Consider the following 7,958-nt stretch of genomic DNA (forward strand, 5'->3'; position numbering starts at 1 on the left):
GGAAGGGGGAAAGGACTAGGCAGAATTTCAAAGAGCATCCGATGCCATTTGAGTATCCACTGAGGTTCTGCAGCTATAAAAGATTTACTAAACTGGAAATGGGTGGAGGAAGGGGCAAGCTGAGGCAGAAACTGAGCCACGCAGAGGCAAGAAACAGGAGTAGCCACGCTTGTTTACCTAAAAGGACCACACCATAGGCCCGTGTGGGGGAGGGGTGCGCTGACAGAAGGCAGGCTGCAGAAAGAGTGCAGCTACTCTCTCCCTCTCTCTCCCTCTCTCTGAATATATGACCACTTCTCTGTTCTCCCATTCGCACATCAAACAGAGCGCCTTCAGCCATATTCTGGAAAGAAGAGGACCAACGAGCTGTCGGCCGCCCACACACTCCGCACCGCACAGCGACTAACTCCAGTCTCTGCAATCACCGACCATCATTTGTAAACAAACCGCCATGTTGGAGGGCACAGGAGCTGGACTTGTTAGGTCCTTTGAGAAAACTGTTGTAATAGGCCCTTTTGCACTTTACAGTTACAGGAGCTAGAGCTGCAGAACAGAACTGCAACGATAATAAACGATTGTGATGATCAGACTTCATTATCTGGACTGTACTCTATGGATTTTTATAACAAAGGGGTGAAATAAGACAAAACCATTTATGATTTGTCAATAACACAACTGATTTGTAAATATTCTCTATTAAGAATGTTTCAGTCACATATTCAGACCTTTATTTGGTTCAAAATCTGTTGGAAAAAAGTCTAAATGTTCAATAGAAATAATCGTTTGACTCGTCGACTCATCAAAAAAGTAATCGCTGACTAGTCGACTACCAAAATATTAAGCTGTACGTTGCACAATGTACTGCACGATGTACTGCACGATGTACTGCACAATATTCTCCACAATATACTGTAATCAAATCATAACTGCAGTTCGACCTGGCACAAATATTTACACCACAAATGCTGCAATTACCAAGAGAACATCTGTGAGGAAACATCTTGGACCTGCAGTTTAAACTTCTCCAAACATCTTCTGAAATTCATGGGAAAATACTTTTCAAACATAAATCAAATCACAAGAGTTGACAGAACATTTTACGTTAGAGCAGCATCATTTTTGGAATAATAAATCCAACAGGAACCACAGATTCTAGACACATCAGATCCTCAAAGTTCACGTCTCAGTCTCTTCTCGTTCTCGTACTGTGACGTTGAAACCATCACGTGAACATCAAACTGATACAAACCCGCAGGACAGCACAAGTTTTCATAATTACCATTTTTAAATCAGGATTCAGTGCATAGTGCAAATCTGAACACACCCAGGAGCATTCACATTTGAGAAAACATGGGAATAGGAGCTACTGGACTCGTACAATATTAGTTTTTGTCCAGGTTTATAGAGGTAAACTACAGACGGACGTAGTAGTAGTTGAGTCGATCATTAGCAGCACAACAAAAACAGATCTACGGCAGTGTCCACCAGTGTCTCTCCAGACCTGAAGAAGTCGTTTGGACGAGCAGAGAAATGTCTTTACTCTAAAACTTCAGTCCAGTCGACAGAATTGATTTTTTTCTCCTGTGGATCATACCTGGATGACGGTTTACACAGGTAAGAATAAACACAACAACCTCATTTGAATCATGACGTGACCGCAAAGGTTTAGTGTGAAGTGAAATGTATTTATAATGTTTAACCCTATTACACAATGACAGTTTAAAGCCTATGACTGAGAAAAAACAACACAAACAAAACTGAATGCATGGATCATTTCAGACTCTTTTTACATTTTTAAAAGGCTTCTCCAGTATTGCACCTTTTTCATTTATCATCCAGGTTGTTCTTTAAACTAATCCTTTAAATACTGCATTCAAACCGCGACGTCAAAGTCAAGTTGGACGCCCCTCGTTGGACGCCTTTGCCTCCGACGCGCGTCCAAAGCTTGCCGTTGCGTTCTGCGAGTGTCTTTGGATGTTTTGATTTCTCGGTCTCCTCGTGAACGATGGCAGACCGGGTTAAGAGAGCGGTTTTAGTGTTTTACCAATCGATTTAGGCAGATCGACGGCAGATTCACGCGGTGGTGAAGCTCGAAAACGCTCTGCAGAAACGCGCCTCCATCATAGACTTTACACGTAAACTCAAAGCCCCGGACGCCACGATCTGAACGCAGCGTAACAGAAATACAGTAGCTTTGTTATTCCACAAAAAGAGGATATATTGTTGTAGAGGGCGGGACATTGTACTACACGAACAAATGCAGCGTTTGCACAAAATCCTCGCAAATGATCCTTTCAGTTGAATCGTGATGTAGAGCAGTGAGCGTGATTAAAAAAGGTGCAAAGTGAGATTTCTACACTTTCGTCTTTCTATACTCTCATTTTGTGTAATATATGAGCCTCAGCTACAATATTTACACACATTTTGTCGCATTTCTGATATATTTTCAAACCAGTAATTCATTATTTTCCAACATCTACAACAAAAACACACAAAGATGATGTTAAAAGTCTCTAAATAAGATTTCTTCAAGTCAAATCTGTACTTATTAACTGTGGTAATTTTCTCTAGAGCTCTCTCATGGTCCATAAAGCATCTAAACCTATTAAAACCTTAACTACTTTTTTGTTTTTTACAATACCGCAGTGGTACCCGTCACTGTAGCCGTTTTCCCTCTTTCTGGATTCAAATGATTATAGTTGTAGACTGAAGAAATGACTGGTTGACTAAAGACCTGCGCAGAAGAAAATATGTACAATAATAGTAACTGATACAATGATCCTAAAGCAGGATTCCCCCCAAAATATTACAACATTTTCCACATTAGTACAAAGAAAAAGTCCCAACAATAAATACTGACCCCCAAAACCACAGTCCCAAACATCATTTACTGAATAGTTGATATAGTAATGATCATAGGCCTAGTTTCCTGAGCTGTAAAAAGCTCATACCTCTATGATCTGACCCATACGACTCTTAAAACACACGACCCTGACCACACATACAGAGGAGAGCGAGTAAACAGGGCAGGTGACTCCAAACTCTAAATACATCGCTCCATGTCTCCTCCTTCCTGCTGTGATTCATGGAAATCCTCTCAAAATAATCATTTGACTAATAAATATCTTGGTGGACGGACACTTCAGTGACCAATTAAGCAACTAATTGACTAAAGGACCACAGCCCTCGCACCAACCAAGTCCACGAAAAGGACCATTTTCACAGAGAAAGCACTTTGTCCACATGGGAAAGATGTTTGCTTTTCTACAGCAGCACTCAGACAAAGTTTGATTTCTCTGTTTGCTCCAATCAGAGTGAAGTACTCATCTGAACGTTCCATCTATTCACAAACACTTTCAAAAAGTACCAATATTGAAGTTGGGCAATGTGACGATAATATTGTACATGGCGGTTCTGAAAATGGGTGACGGTGTTACCTTCACTATCGTCTGTTAAAAAAAAAAAACATCTGGAATTTAATTTGAATAACTAGTCCACAAAGCTGAAAACATCAGCACTGCTGCGGTTTTAAAAGTTTACGCAGCGCACCTGAACTCATTATCACGGCGATGGCGTGCGGCTCCTGTCAAAACAACAGTTGGGGCTTAAACAGTCTGGCTATAAGAAATAATATGTTTTTAACACGTGGACTTGGAACAATGTGCAGGACGTGTGGAGCGAAGTGGAGCGCCTGCTGTTGGACGACTGTTGGAGCTTGTGTATCATGGACACACTCTCTTTGGATGTCGAAGGACAAGACGAGGTGAGTGAACCAACTGCATAAACTGACCACTTACGCAGAGACGTATAAGTTTTCAAACACAAATAAACACGCCGAGACGTGCGCTCACGTGTCAACATCAGGCCATTGGTAAAACGTCCATGTCTCTGTTATAATGTGATCATCCCGTCAGAGCCACAGGCCACGCTGCATTTGATTTAATGAATACGTGTGTTTTCAACTAATGACAGCGACTACACAAGTCCCCAAGTCCAAACCAGATTTTCATCTTTTGAACAGATGAAAATCATTGAAAATGTTACAGTAAATGTGAAACGTCTTTAGTTTGTGACTGAAAAAGGCATGTGTCCTGCGTGTCCTGCACATCTGGCACAAAGTGACGTCGTGCTTCTATAAGATCAGTACATTTCATGCCTTGTTAATATGATCAGTTTATAATCCATTTGTGTTTTAAAACTAAAGTACAGCGTGTCTGTGGTTGCGTTGGCCACGACGCTCGCAGAGTTTTGTACATCCCGAAAAAGAGGAATGAAACAGAATGAATGCACATTTATACATTATGTTTCAAATATACTTTTTAGTAGATTCATCTTAACTGGATTGACAATATTAAAAAACAGATATCGCCCAGTTCGACTCAATGTGGCCGTTTGTAACTATGATTTAGTCGTTATAACAAACATATTTAATATTAAAACTGTGTACATCTCCAAAACAACAAATGTGATAGTGTAACTTTTTCAGTACATCATGATCTCACCTCTAAAGCAAAGACAAGTCTGAGGTGAAACAGAAAAAAACACACCTAAGATGTTAATGAATAATAACCAAGGACTAGAGTCTGAGGGGCGAGTGTGTCGTCCGGGCTGTGACCATTTGACCCAATCTGTTAACACAAAGAAATTAAGCACAATGCCACACACTCGGACACGCACACTCGGACACACACACTCGGACACACACACCCCGACACACACACTCGGACACACACACTCGGAGACACACACTCGGAGACACACACTCGGAGACACACACACTCGGAGACACACACCCGGAGACACACACCCGGAGACACACACCCGGAGACACACACCCGGAGACACACACCCGGAGACACACACCCGGAGACACACACCCGGACACACACACCCGGACACACACACCCGGACACCCCCACTCGGACACCCCCACTCGGACACACACACCCGGACACACACACCCGGACACACACACCCGGACACACACACCCGGACACACACACCCGGACACACACACCCGGACACACACACTCGGACACACACACTCGGACACACACACTCAGACACACACACTCAGACACACACACTCAGACACACACACCCGGACACACACACTCAGACACATACACTCAAATGGTCTGAACTACACACTATTCTTAGAAAGCAATGGACAAACTGTGCCCCTTAGACCCACTAACTTATGTTTGACTGAACACTTTAAAAACAGGGTTTGTGCAGTAGTTGTGCAGTAGTTGTGCAGTAGTTGGGCAGCAGTTGGGCAGCAGTTGGGCAGCAGTTGGGCAGCAGTTGGGCAGCAGTTGGGCAGCAGTTGGGCAGCAGTTGTGCAATAGTTGTGCAGTAGTTGGGCAGCAGTTGGGCAGCAGTTGGGCAGCAGTTGTGCAGTAGTTGTGCTGTAGTTGTGCTGTAGTTGTGCAGTAGTTGTGCAGTAGTTGTGCAGTAGTTGTGCAGTAGTTGTGCAGTAGTTGTGTAGTAGTTGTGCTCATCCCTTTCTCTTGCTCCATGTGGTGTACAGTATAATAGGATTATTGCTTCATGTCACTTATGGAAAAGCTCCACAAAAGGGAAGTGAAAAAACAGTTGCACAATATTTTGCTAATAACCAACTTCTTCCTACAAATATACTTAAAATTCCAGCGTTGAATTACATTTGTAAATATGATGAATGAGATACGTCTCCTTTGGAACAGATAGTGAATCTTGTTGCTGAAAATTTAATTTGCAAAGTCATGACAGATGATGTGTAATGTGCCTCTGCTGCAGTGCTCTGCATCAGTGGCTTTTAATCTGACCCCTTGTTTCGATCAGCATCCACACTTTCAGACTTTCCCCTCTTATATTGACTGTCTGTTCTTGTTACACTGGATATGAGCTCTAACAGTGTATGGCAGGTTACAGTGTTTTTAGGTAATTGGGTAATGATCAGTGAGCGTTGTCATAATTCAGGCCAAACAGCAGCAGTGTGTCCATCCAAAGCATTCTACATGGAAAAAAACAACAAACTATACATTTACATGTTATACTCATTTACATTTTGCACAGAACTTGTGCTTCCCAATTATATCACAGAGTAAGGTGAGATGACAAGAGCCAAACTTTGATTATAAACAAATGGTATAATTTGGTTTATCAACAGTGAAATCACTCACTAAGTGCACACATAAAGTGTCTTTCTGAACTAAACATAAAGTATAATGATGCCACATGAGTTCCACATGGGCTGAGGATGTTTGCAGTAGAGAAATGAGGGCTGTGCCTGTGCACGTTGTGTATCAGAGCCTCTGCAGTGTAGTCAACAAGAACGCCCAACAAACTCAAACATACTCTGAGTCTTAGAAGAAACAACACCAGCAGCACTGCAGTGGTTTCCCAGCATCACTGCTGCACCAGAGCATCTCCACCAGTCTCTATTTCTGCCACATCCCCTGCTCCATGCTGTCCTCCTGCACAAGACTGGAGTTTTCTAGAAACACACGTTTCATCCATTTATAGAGCTAAGTCTGTTACTACAGAGATAATAATGCAACACTACATTTCAAATTAAACGCCAATTACACAACAACTAATCTGCAAATGTCAGAATTAGGTCAACTTCAGTTTGTAGGAAACCTGAAAGAATGTACAAGTGAAACTCTAACACTGCAAACCGAGCAACAGCACGAAATACATGTTTAATACAAAGTCCAAAACAAAACTACTCCTCTGCAAACCACAAAGACTCGAGTAAAACTGGACAAAACATCACCTCAGGAAACATGACCCCATAAAAAGACAGGATCTGCAATCAGAGTCCTGCATGAAGACGAGGAAATACTGGAGTAATGCGATTAAACTGACTATTAATACGTGCTTAATTAGTATGTGTGTAATTAGCAGATGGTAGCACAATGAGTAAAACAAATCCAGAACACTGGGGCTGACCTTTGACGCACCATATCAGCTCCAGACTCGTGCAAACACCACAGAGAAGCACAACCAGAGGAGAATAACCACAGAGAATAACCAGAGTAGAGCCAAACAGGACAGTTTGTTGTTAGCTTTGCAAAAACAGATTATTGCTTACCTTTTTGTGTCCCCCCAAAATAAAAGAGAAAAAAGTATTTAGTCTATGCCTCGGTGTTTTGGGCCGATGCTGGATGTTCCCATTTGTTGCCCTCGGTTCAAGGCAGACTTCCTAAAGACATCCGCATAAAGTCGAGCATCGCGGCTCCAGAGCAGCTCGAGCTGCTGCAGCGGAGGCTAGCACCAAACACACGACCGACAGAAAAACACTCAAATATCCACACAAAACTCGCGTTTAGATCAACAGATGAATCTTCACCAGCAAGTTAAAGTCTTTAGAAGTCCATTCGACCGACTGCAGACTTGCATGATTTCGCACATTACGTCAAAATACAATATTTAGTTTCGATGTAATCCTCTCCGCCAACCCATTCGAGCGGTTTCCGAGCGGCCTTTGGCTTCGTGTGTGTGGACGCGATGACGAAAGCATTTCGTGAATGAAACGAATGATGCGATTGGCTGATATTCTTTGGGCGGTTCCGGCTTTGATTAAGCAGGAAACTGGCGCCATTTTGGCTCCTCGAAAGAGTCTATCCTGTTCTATTTGTAAGTCACGGAGATCCACAATGGCTGACCAAAGGATGCAGTTTCACATACACCAGCCAACACTCCATTATGCTGTTGTAGGACGAGGCAGAGGAAATGGAGTACATGCTACGGGGTTATGCGGTTCATACAATATACAAAATACATTGTAATTTGTTCATGCTTTTTTGCCATGTTGTTGTATGTAAAAACGTGCATTTCATTTTTTTTTTTTACGTTCTGACATTCAGATCACGCACTTCAGCATAATCTTCTCTATTTTTTAATGGAAAACAAACCCTTCAAACTTCAGAGAAACGATCTTTACCATGCACTCTAAATGCAATGATAGT

General features: G+C 42.3%; 2 protein-coding genes across 4 annotated transcripts in view; one reads left to right on the forward strand and one right to left on the reverse strand.

Annotated features, from left to right (window-relative positions):
• The window catches only part of ankrd11 (ankyrin repeat domain 11), a 102,655-nt gene extending 95,169 nt beyond the window's left edge, over positions 1 to 7,486 (reverse strand). The window contains exon 1 of one of the 3 annotated variants that reach the window (XM_033986460.2): positions 7,082 to 7,486. The gene's annotated coding sequence lies outside the window, so the exon portion shown is untranslated. The remainder of the gene's footprint in view (positions 1 to 7,081) is intronic. The other 2 variants (XM_055231447.1, XM_033986468.2) reach the window with 2 other exon arrangements.
• pabpn1l (PABPN1 like, cytoplasmic) overlaps positions 1 to 7,958 on the forward strand; it is a 299,018-nt gene that overhangs the window by 99,149 nt on the left and 191,911 nt on the right. The gene's annotated exons all lie outside the window — the stretch shown is intronic.

Source organism: Periophthalmus magnuspinnatus, chromosome 3 (genome assembly GCF_009829125.3).
Source record: "Periophthalmus magnuspinnatus isolate fPerMag1 chromosome 3, fPerMag1.2.pri, whole genome shotgun sequence".
NCBI lineage: Eukaryota > Metazoa > Chordata > Actinopteri > Gobiiformes > Gobiidae > Periophthalmus > Periophthalmus magnuspinnatus.